The following is a 12,659-nucleotide window of genomic DNA, read 5'->3' as shown; positions in this document are numbered from 1 at the left end:
CTGTTACATAAACCTTACCGCCCATATAGTACGTAGCCACCACAGGGGACTGTTACACGAACCTTACCTCCCATATAGTACGTAGCCACCACAGGGGACTGTTACACGAACCTTACCTACCATATAGTACGTAGCCACCACAGGGGACTGTTACATGAACCTTACCTCCCATATAGTACGTAGCCACCACAGGGGACTGTTACATGAACCTTACCTCCCATATAGTATGTAGCCACCACAGGGGACTGTTACATAAACCTTACCTCCCATATAGTACGTAGCCACCACAGGGGACTGTTACATGAACTTTACCTCCCATATAGTACGTAGCCACCACAGGGGACTGTTACATGAACCTTACCTCCCATATAGTACGTAGCCACATGCACCACAGGGGACTGTTACATGAACCGTACCTCCCATGTAGTACGTAGCCACATGCACCACAGGGGACTGTTACATGAACCTTACCTCCCATATAGTACGTAGCCACCAAAGAGGACTGTGAAATGACCCTTGCCAATATTGTATGCGGCCACCACAGGGAGCTGTCTCATGTACACGAATATCACTTAACCTTATGTCTGCCATCACACACAGGGGACTGTTACATGATCCCTACCTCCAAAACTTTAATTTACCTGCGTGAATGAATAACTTTTAAACAATAACTTTGTAGAGCTTGCCTGTTTGCTTGAGTACTACTTTCCACAACAGGTACAGCCCTGATGGCTCTATTATCATACACTGTATGCTATCATGCCAAGTGGGCTCCAGGGTTGTTTTCTTTTCACAAAATAGATTGATACGAAAATTGTATACCAATAACCTAAAGCATGACCCAATTGATAGCCCAATACTATACTTTTAAGCGAAAGTTTTGTACATTTTCAATGTTTTTACATGCAACAATTTCAAAATTATGAACCTCTTAACTTGTTACCTACCCCTCAGATAATATAGGCTTGTTGGAATAAGTTTTGTTATACAGTTGTACATAATAAGAAATAAAATATTGCTTATGAAGAATTACGTAGTAAACAGCATTGATACCAAAAATGTTTCTCCTTCGCCAAAAAATGCCTCAGACCAAATTTTGACCAAATCCTTTTATTTCTACAAAAGAAGGATTTTAGGGAGTTTGATATATCCATTATTGAGCGCCGCCCCTCACCAACCCCACCCCTGGGATCCACCGTTTACATAAAATTGGTTTCCCTTTACCCAAGGATGTTTCAGATTAAACCATGTCAAATTCACTCAGGCATGACTAGTAGCGATTGTTGGGGAAAACAGACGGACGATAGAACTGAAGGACGACGGACGCCGCGCCATGACGTAATCTCAACGGTTCATTGGACCAAGTGAGCTAAAAAAGGAATTAAAAAATATCCGAAACCACGACAGAAAAATGTGAACAAGGAGTAAACCAAACAAACATTAAGGTATTGTTTTCTCTTTATCGCAAGGTCGCATTGCCGCATCGCACTGACGAACCCCCATGAATATGGTGTGCGACATTGCCGAAATCAGTCACCAACTTTTATCAGAAAGAACATGAAGATACATCTGTTATATCTTATTATACGTAAAACATATAAGTTTAACGTAAAGCAACCACAGGGACTTGGAAACCCGTAATTCGTATATATAGATCGTGGATTGGGTCCTTGTGCCAAGTCCCTGTGATTGCATTTATCAAGTCAACGGCACAGGGACTTGAGAATTAGTTACAGTCTACATGTATTTGGACCTACCCTAGTGTGTATGTGTATAGCACATTTTGAGACGTTTTGGGGGGCTAGCTTTAAATTCGGTAAAAATAACACCCCCGGTCTTGATATATACGGGAAGTAGCCTGCCAATGGCAATACAGCTAGAACTCATGTATATTAACCGTGCCATCATGGGTCGGATTTTTTCCAAATAGTGGAAATGGCATGGGTTTTGGAGGAAGCGGAAGTGCATGCGTCGGAACGAGAATACATTTTACGTGTATATAGGATGCTATTGAAAGAAAAAATATCCATCTTTACAACGATCACTATAAGCATATTTCTCTACACGCAGCAGAAACATTTTTTTATCATGCATCGAGAAACGCAGGCGGTGTTGTTTTTTTGTCACAGGGAGCTTTCCTCCCTTTCCGAATTCTAAAAAAAAAAAAAGTATATCAACACCAGGGCTGTCATTTTTACCGAATTTTCCAAAAAACGTCTCAAAATGTGCTACACACACTAGGGAAGGTCCAAATACATGCAGACTGTAACTAATTCTCAAGTCCCTGTGGTCAAAAGTAGAGCTATACGTGTATATCTAAACTTCATTTCAATTAATTGTGTTAAGTGTATGAGATACAATAAGCTAGTAATTTGATAAAGAAATTATAGAGGTTCCTCTTAGCTTGTTTTCATACTGTATACGTATTTTACGAGTATCGACTTGCGCCAGTTTGGTAAACACGTATACAGGTGAGACCCGACACGATCATCACGTGCACCTGCTCGTGTAGTTCACGTACATAGGCTGACGTGGACATGGACGAACATTTTATACAACACAAAACTTACATTTGAACAGGTAAATATCTTAGAAAATGTTAGAAAGCGCATTCTATCTAAATGCTCTATAATGTGTGAGGATTAAGGATATCAAGATTATCTAAACTATCGTGTGTGTGTGTGTTAGTATATAAAGAGTGGGGTACGGAAGGGGTCACACTAGTGCCTGTGACATTCAATTTACATATATAGGTATAGGTCTATGTTTTAAAATTGCAACAGTTCATTTATTTGGGCTGCTACTTTATGAAGATTTCTAATGTTGCAGTTAATTCTCAACAGGAAAACGAATTACTGTACATGTAAAGTATTTTTCTTTTACTTTTTTTTCAAAGATTAATATGAAAATACTGAAAAGACAGAAAGAATAACGTGAGTCCCCTGCATGTCCCCACTGTCCCGACGACGAGGTGTGTACATATTTTCGTTACATGATAAAACTGAAAACAACATTGTAGTATGCTTTTAACATCTTTTGTTTCCTATACGAAGTCAGAGCAAAATAATCGTTTGTACTGAATTTAACAATTATACCAACACAAATTACTTCATCCTTTGACACTGACTGGTATGAAAATTACGAACCATATCTTATACTGTATTATCCATTGTAAGTAGGAGACAGATAGCTGTGGTATTTATTTTTCCTAGCTATGATTTCCCTCGGAATTGAATAATACATTTGTTGACGTGTAAAGGACACATGTACATATCTCGTTATTGTAGTTCATCTATTTCACATCTTTCCTTTACCTTGATTTTCTACATTGAAACTTGTTTTGATTGACGAAAAGAAGATAGCTGAAAGGTATGTATATGTAAGTATGGTCGATTTATATAAACACCTGTACGATTATCACCTGTCCTTTATTGTACGGTTTTACATTTATTAATAAATACGTATCAAAATCCTTGTGTATGCTGTCTTAATTGGTGCGCGGTATTTTCTCAAGAGAAAAAGTATGAAAACGCTGAGAAGATCACAGTAAGTACCCAGCATGCGTCCCACTGCCCATTTCCTGTTGTAAATAACACTTACGGTTCCTGTCATCTTTCTTCTGTTCGTTATGTTGACTGATGATACTAATTCCAACAAAAATGAATGAGGATTTTTTCCTTCCGTGTTTATTTTCTCCATTAACATAGTATGACATTCGGCACACAAAATAAAACTTAATATGTAGATAACGAAAGATGGTAATGTATCATTTCAAGTTTCCGGCGTGAAGGACATAGTCTCGTTATGTTTAAAAGTCCCGGGTATGTGTGGCTTGTACATAACAATAAATAGGTCGCTGCCACTCAGCTGACAAAGCATGATTCTTTGACTCAGAAGGTAAAGCCAAGGATTATCACACCGAGGATCTGGGTACGATTCCTGTCGGGCTACTCGTCAGGACTATGTTTAATTCTTGTTGTATGCATTTTCAACAAAAATGGAACCTACTGAACATTATAACACAATTACCGTCGATATGGTAAAATGGTCACTTCCCAACAATGGTATGACACATGGCGATTAATGACGTAAAAGTAATGACGTAAACATGTACACTGCAAATGATATATAGAGGATATCTAACAGTGTTTTAAGTAATACCAAATATGTTTCACGAGTGGGGCTAATATTTTGATATTTTTCACGAGTGCGCAGCACGAGTGAAAAATATCTAAATATTCGCCACACGAGTGAAATATATTTGGTATTACTGAAGACACTGTTATATATTCTGTTTATTACATATTTTATCAACGAAAAACCTACCCCGTATGCTAACTAGGCCTACAGCTATAATTTGTAAACAAAAAATGTAGTTCCCCCTGTCCAGGTGAAGAGATATATGTCGGGCTTTCTGTTTGGTCAATTATTTTGGTATTTTCTAATCATTAATTTGATTGGTCAAATCAGCAAAAGCGATATTTTTCACAAGTGATAAATATGATATTTTTCACTAGTGAAAAGTATCACTTTTATAGAATGAATAATTTTTGATATTTCACTGGTAAAATGTAATAAAGAAATGATACTAACCTGGTAAGCATTGTTTGTTTATTCAGTGGTGAGATAATACATTAAAGCTTGTCATCATGTTTGTAATTTGATTTTTGAATTAAAAGAGGCTGTCGTCAAGGCGACCCGATCGCCCCCTATATTTTCATCCTCTGTGCAGAAATACTAGCGATAAAACTCCGAAATAATTCAAAAATCAAAGGTATTGATGTTGATAACTGTCCCATACTTTTGTCACAATATGCAGATGATACGTCTCTTGCTCTTGATGGTACAGAACTATCTCTACAGGAATCAATATCCGAACTTAATTTTTATGCAAATATATCTGGATTAAAAATTAATATTTCTAAAACTCAAGTGGTTTGGATAGGTAGTAAAAAGTTTAGTTCTGACAAATTTCTTCCAGATCTGGGTTTACAGTGGGGAAGGGAAAATTTTACACTTTTGGGAATTGAATTCCATATTAATTTACATGAGATTCCAAAGCTCAATTTCGATAAGAAATTAACTAAGCTTAAATCTCTTATTAGATCATGGAACAGGAGAATTTTAACGCCAATTGGTAGAATTAACATTATTAAATCAATTTTAGTTTCACAATTTAATCATTTATTTATCTCACTACCCAACCCAGATTATAGGTTTATTAGTAAAGTTAAATACTATTTTCTTTGAATTTTTATGGAATAGCAAAGTTGACAAAGTTAAAAGAGATGTAATTGTTCAAGACTACATTAATGGTGGTTTAAAAATGATAAATATTAAGGCTTTCATAGACTCTCTTAAGTTAGGTTGGATAAGAAGATTATTTTCTAGCACCTCCAAATGGCAAGCAATTATAAAAACATATGTGAATACTGATATGTTGATACAGTGTGGCTCAGACTATTTACAGCAATGTGAAAAGAAATGTAAAAATTTGTTTTGGATAGATGTTTTGAAAGCATGTAGAAAGTTTGTTACATCAAATGAAGTAAATATAAATATTAATTGTATAAATGCGTATCTGAGGCACCATTATGGTTTAATGACAAAATTACTATGGACAAAAAGTCTGTTTTTTTTCCAAGACTGGTATAAGAAAGGAGTTGTAAATATAAATGATTTGATAAAGGATCATAATGCTGGTACATTTTATACGTTTCAAGATTTTACACAACTGTATCGAATACGGACTAATTTTCTCCAATATCATAGTGTCATTTCAGCTGTAAAAAAGTTCAATCCCAATCCTGTTCTCCCCATGCTGGAAATAACACGTCCATTTATTCCAGTAAACTTTGAATTTTTTTTTTAACATTTCAAAGGGTCAAAACACTTTTATAACATTATGATCAGAAATAATATTGTGCCCTCAGGACAAAGAAAATGGAATTCAATTTTTGATAGAAGCAATATTTACTGGAGTCAGGTTTTCAAACTTCCGTTTATTGTAACTAATAACACAAAATTCCAATGGTTTCAATATGGAATCAATCACCATATTCTTACAACAAACTCTCTTTTATTTAAAACTCGAATGGTGCCATCGCCTTTGTGTACACTGTGTAACTCAGAGATTGAAACCATTATTCATATTTTATGGGAATGTCAGGAGGTTCAAAATCTTCTTCTTAGCTTTGAAACTCTTTTAGATACACTCCTTATTCCTTTTGGTTTTAATAAAGAATCATTTTTATTTGGTCTTCTCACACAAAATGTAAATGGTAAAATTGATAATGAAATTCTCATTGTAATTAAACAGTACATATATAAAATGCGCTGTCTGCACAAGTCCTTAAATTTAAATGCTTTAATAAATACTATACAGGACTATTTTAATATACAAAGATGTGTAGCTTATAGCAAAGGAGGTATGTATAAGGAGAGATTTAGAAACGAATGGCTAAAATGGGAAAAATTAATTAGGTTATAGCTTTCATTTCATAATATATTTAACTGACATGTCTCCTAGGCTCTAAAACACTAAACTGGTCAATAATTTTGATTTGTTGCTCTGATAATATATTGTGATTTTTCCATCCCCTTTCTCTCACTTTTTTTGTCTATTTATCTTTCTATTTATGTATGTCAATACTGTCTGTATGTCTGTGTCTCTGTTAAGTCTGTCTGTGTCTTTCGGTCTAAGTAGGTTGGTGTTAGTCTATGTATCTGTTTGTCTGTATATGTCTGTCAGTCTTTCTGTATATGTCTGTGTCTCTGTTTAGTCTGTCTGTGTCTTTTTGTCTAAGTAGGTTGGTGTTGTTAGTCTATGTATCTGTCTGTCTGTGTGTATGTCTGTCAGTCTTTCTGTATATGTCTGTGTCTCTGTTTAGTCTGTCTGTATCTTTCTGTCTAAGTAGGTTGGTTTATGTATCTGTCTGTGTGTATGTCTGTCTGTTTGTCTGTACATGGATGAATAGCAGGATAATAGAAACAGAATGTGTGTTTAATATGCATTTTCTTATATATGTATGTATACAATAATATATACAACATGTGTAGTATGTGTGAACTTGTATGGGTATATTTGAGTTGTAGTAGGTGCGGTATGTGGATATGTTTTCATGTAAGTGCTGTGTGTACATGCCAATGGATGGATATCAAAATAGTACATGTATGTGTAGTAAAGCATGTGTGCTCATTGTCATATGCAATAGTTAGTATATGACTATATGTAGTACGTATGAACATGTATATGTGTATAGTGTTGTGTACATGTATGTATATGTACTAGAACATTCATGTGTGTGGGAAGGTGTTAGCGTGGGGTGTGTCATTCTCATTCATCAGAGTTACTTCCCTTCGTTTCATATGTCACTCGGTCAGTACGGTGGTGTAGCTTAGCAGACTCTGGGGGGCGAGAATGGGGGTGTGTTGGTGTGTATGTGTGTGTGTAAGCTTGTGCGTAGTAAATTATAATAGAAATACACATCAGTGCTGAAAGGTGTGAATGACCATAAAATGTAGATGTCTTGTGTTTGTTGATAATATATGTTTAACTGAATAAAATTTAAATTACAAAAAAAAAATGTTTGTAATTTGATTCGGCGACGGGAAAGTAATATATTACTATAGTATGTTAACTATCAAAGTCTGATGTTCATCGTTGGCAATTTCGAAATCGGGGATTTTTACAGCGGATGTTTTTGTGTATATATTTTTAGGATCGGAGTGCAAAGTTATACGAAACGCAATCGTTTACGGTCTCTGACCAACTGTCTCGGAAATCGTTTTGCTCTATCATCAAAGAGAACAAATTCTAAAAATATGTTAGAAAGAAGTACAAAATGTTCACGAGGAGATACTGATTATCGTGTCGTTCAGAAAAGAAGAATTTTCTGAAAACAACATTAAGATTGAGGTGGTTCGTCTACAGTAACCAGCATTCACGAAGGTAATATTTGAATTAAACTGAGTAGGCTACGGTATTACCATTTACTATATACGAAGTGTGTAGGCTTAATTGTTGTTAAACGTTTAGATTCAAATTTTCTTAAAGAAAGCTTCAATATATCAGTGTCCGGGATAACTGTTTATTTGATATTTTTTCTCACCTAACCAAAACACCATTTATTTTTTCAGCAAATAATGATAAACTTTATATGGCAGTGGAACTTGGTTACTAAGGACCACCCGGGAAGAGGACGAATTATCCGGATAAGATGAAGAAACTGGTCAATTTGATTGTCAGCTCTAACAACACACACGGTCCATGCTGGTAAATGTTTCCATGACGATAACTCAAATTCCATTGGGCCGATCAAACTTAAACTGAATGCAGATTTTCCTTACTAAAAGTACTTTCTTATGATTCCTTTTCATGTCCGAAGGTAAAAGGTCAAAGTCACTATTACTTAAAATAGAAAATTCATTACCCTCAGTTTCTTTGTGCCGTTCATACATATTTCCTTACTAAAAATGCTTGCTTGGGATTCTTTTCAGGCCAAGGGTCAAAGTCACTTAAGATAGAAAATTTGTTCTCTGTGATAACTCATTTTTGTCGGAAACTCTTGGTTTGACTAGGCACCTGCCTCCCATCCAGGTAGATAACATGCAATATCAAACACATTTATAAATTCTAATTATAACAGTAATGGAAAACCCACTGTATATATACATAGAGAATTTGAAATTCTTCCCCCTGTACATATACATGTTTAACATGTGCGAGTGTGTGTGTGTGTGTGTGTGTGTGTGTGTAATACTATATATTACTCTACATTGTATGCTATTAATACCGGATGTTTTTTTGTTAATAATATTATAACACGGAGAGAACTTAAAATAGGCTTAAGCCTGATGTTCAATCCTATTGTTTTTTAAACAATAAAATTTATTGAAATGAAATAACTCAAGTTCCTTTGGATGGGTGAGTATCAGACTCAATTTTCAGTGTATCCTGACCACAAGTACTTGCATAGTTTTTTTTACTGGTGCAAAGGTCAAATGGCAAGGTTACTCTTTCTATAAATAGAAAATATGTTGCAATAACTCTTTTTTTTTGCGCTGGCGACACACCAGCTTTCGTGGAGTTCCTGTCATGAAGAGTGATCTTTGTCATATTTGGGTGAATTAATGTGTTTGCGGTATGTCTTAATTCCTTTGCAATCTCATCGATAGTTTCACATGTTTATACTTTATAATTAACGTAGAGGTTTGTATAATTGTGCTGGAATTTAAAAAAAATGTTTTTGGTGAATTTTGGAGTTTGTGTAAACTTACTATATTGTCTTAGCTGAAAAGGCGAGACACACAACCATGCGTGATGATTATTATATTGTAGAATGAATAAATAGATAAATGAATAAATAGAAGAATAAATATCCTTACTTTCACAGATGGTTATGAAAATGTTGAAATCAAGACAGAAAACACAACGTGAGTCTCCCTGCATGTCCCCACTGCCCCACGAGACATGTACATGAGTTAATTACATGTTCAAACTTATTACGGTATTTTTCAACTATTACTTATTTTCACATATGACAATATGATTGTAATCACGTTTATTTATGCATGAGAGCTCATGCTACTCCAGGTTTTGATGCTGGTGAATAAATGAAATATAGTTCTGATAAGTTTATTATTCTCCTATATTAAGATTTTACTCGGACCTGAAGTTGTTTTTTGTTTATGTTTGTTTACGTTTAACGAACACATGTACATATTTCGTTATTGTTGTCTATCTATTTCAAAGCTTCCCTACTCTTTAACTTTCGAAATAAATATCATGAACGAAAAACAAAGAGAAGAGAGCAGAAAGGTACGTATGTGTAAGTATGGCCGATTTATATAAACACCTGTACGATTATCACCTGTCCTTTATTGTACGGTTTTACATTTATTAATAAATATTGATCAAAATCGGATCGGTGTTTATGCTGTCAGATCTGATGCGCGATATTGTTACATGACAAAGAGCACGAAGACGCGGAGAAGACCACAGTAAGTACCCAGCATGCGTCACACTTCCCGTTTCCTGTTATAAATAACACTTCCGGTTTCTGTCCTTTTCCTCTGTTCGTTTTGTTGATTGTTAATGCTAATGTCAACCAAAATATGAATTGTGACGATTAATGGCGAAGACATTTAACCTGTATATGCAAATTCTATATAGCCGGTACTTGCCATGCAACACCTTTCGTAATTGAATTAGTGAATTTGAGAGATCGTGTAGCGATTTACCGCTAGATGTTTGTCCTTATTCACAGGTAGAATTTCCCCTCAATTTACAGGCCCTGTTTACGATTTAACGGAAAATAATCACAAAGCTTCGGAAAATAAATAAATAAACTCAGGTGCACAACTTTAGTATATGGTGATTACATCTACTGAGTTTCACAACATTTTTATGATGACCGTATGAGCAGTTGTCCGGACGATTTCCTGCAACACACAAACGGACGACCCCGAATGTTATTTCGAATTCTAGTATAGGGAACAAAGCCAAAGCATTAACCTTGATATATTCAGGTGTAAATCCATACTTCTTTACTGTAATGTAAAAAGTGTTTTCGTAAAACATGTTTTGTTAAACACCTGTCAGACACACTTAATAAACATGTAATGTGTTCTATTTAAAACATAAAACATGTTTTTATTTTAACCTTGGTTTTTTGGAAGTTGAAAACATGGGGCGATAAAAAAAAACAGCCGCTTATGTAAGAATATATGCATTTTATGAAAAACACATAAAATGTTTCAAATGAAATATGATATTACAATCACACCCAATTTGGAAAACATAGTGACCTTCTTTATTACAGATTCTACATATGAATCGTTTGTCCAGTTTTATGATGGGATAATGCATACAATTTTAGAAAAACCTTTCTAAATGTATTCTTTTATACAAATTACAATGTAAATCGCAGATTAATATGTTATTCAATATAACAGGACAATACTGATCACATCTTTCAAAATCTGAACCCTTAATTTGAACCACCATCTTTCACACAGTATCAGCTTTCATTATTTTATGAAAGCTTTATGAAAAAAACATTGAAATATTTTTTTTTTTTGTGTAATTAAATATTTCATTTCACATCTAACATCTGTCTTTGGTACGTTTTTATGACATCACTGCAAAAATACACAACAAGCTATTGAAATAGTTAGTTTTGTAATAGACTACAATTGTGCCTTAACAGTATGTGTATCATACTTTTTTCTGATAGCGGGATACACGAAAACGACTCACTTCGCATAATTAATTTGGCGATACAGCACGCAATACTCGTTTTGTAATAAGTTTAAAACGTAAACTTTGATCCAATATTCAGAGATGTTTTGCGCCTGATTGAGTGGTTAGTTTGGTTAGTTTCCATAAGCATTGTACGATACAGAGTCAAATTAATTACCCGAAGCAAGCCGTTTTCGTGTTAGGTATTTTACATATACATGTACTTTGGTTAGGCAATATTCAAAAACATTTTCTTCTATACATGTCATCATTTAGGACACATTATGATACCTGGCAATACAAAATATTAATAAAACATAATTAATATACATATATAAACAAGCTGCCATGGACCTAACTTCATCCAAGTGTAATTCTTTGCGAAAAATATGGCCATAAAGTCAACTACATGTATGTGGTGACCATCTTCAATCTAAGTATATGTGTATATATATATACAATTGCATTATACAACATTTACTGCTGTAACCTATAATACATTTCGGTGTAAAGACTTAAGACAGTCTATAAACTGTAAACTGATCGGAATATATAAATAATATTTAAAAAAAAAATAAAAAAAAAAAAAAAAAAACAAAAAAGAAAAATCAAACAAACAAACAATAACTTGTTCTTAGTTATTCAGTTTTGAAGGCAATAAAAAGACACTCATAACCTGTTTTGTCTTTTGCTACATTAAATAAATATCTCGTATCAGTTTTGGTTAAGTTTATTAGAGTTAAATTCTTCCAACACTTGAAATATCCTCACCTTATTTGGAAAAAAAAACTGTCTTGAAAACCAAGTAATTAATTGTATATTGTCAACCCCCCCCCCCCCCCCCCCCCCCCCCCCCCCCCCCCCCCCTTGACTGACCCAATTAGATTTCTTTTGCAAGCTCCCTGTCTAATAAGGTACACATTATTTTCGGATCTTCAGAGAGACTGCTTAACTAAAATCGTTCCAGTAAAACATACTGTTGGACAAGTTCCAAGTATTTGGGAAAGTTGTCTGGGGTATTCCAGATCTGTGATATAATATGTACATTTGTATGATATACGATATACAGTAATGCCGATTCGACATCAATTGTCTTGCAAAACAACTGTTCATCAACGATTATCACAAATTCTGTCATGTCTTCCCCATGCATGAAGCAACGGAGGCTAGGGGATGATAGCTCTCTGGACGAAGTCTTCTTTTCGATATCTTGTTCTTGAATTCCCTACAAAACAAGATGTTGCACGCTAAAATACATTTCATTTCCCTGGTTATATAGATTGATGTGTATCTACTATAGACAACTGACGTGTTCCTATAATAAAAACAACTGATGATGTGTACACACTATAGACAACTGACGTGTTCCTATAATAAAAACAACTGATGATGTATATCTACTATAGACAACTGACGT

The sequence above is a fragment of the Pecten maximus genome, chromosome 4 (assembly GCF_902652985.1).
Source record: "Pecten maximus chromosome 4, xPecMax1.1, whole genome shotgun sequence".
In the NCBI taxonomy this organism is placed as follows: Eukaryota; Metazoa; Mollusca; class Bivalvia; order Pectinida; family Pectinidae; genus Pecten; species Pecten maximus.
This window is presented reverse-complemented; position numbering follows the sequence as displayed.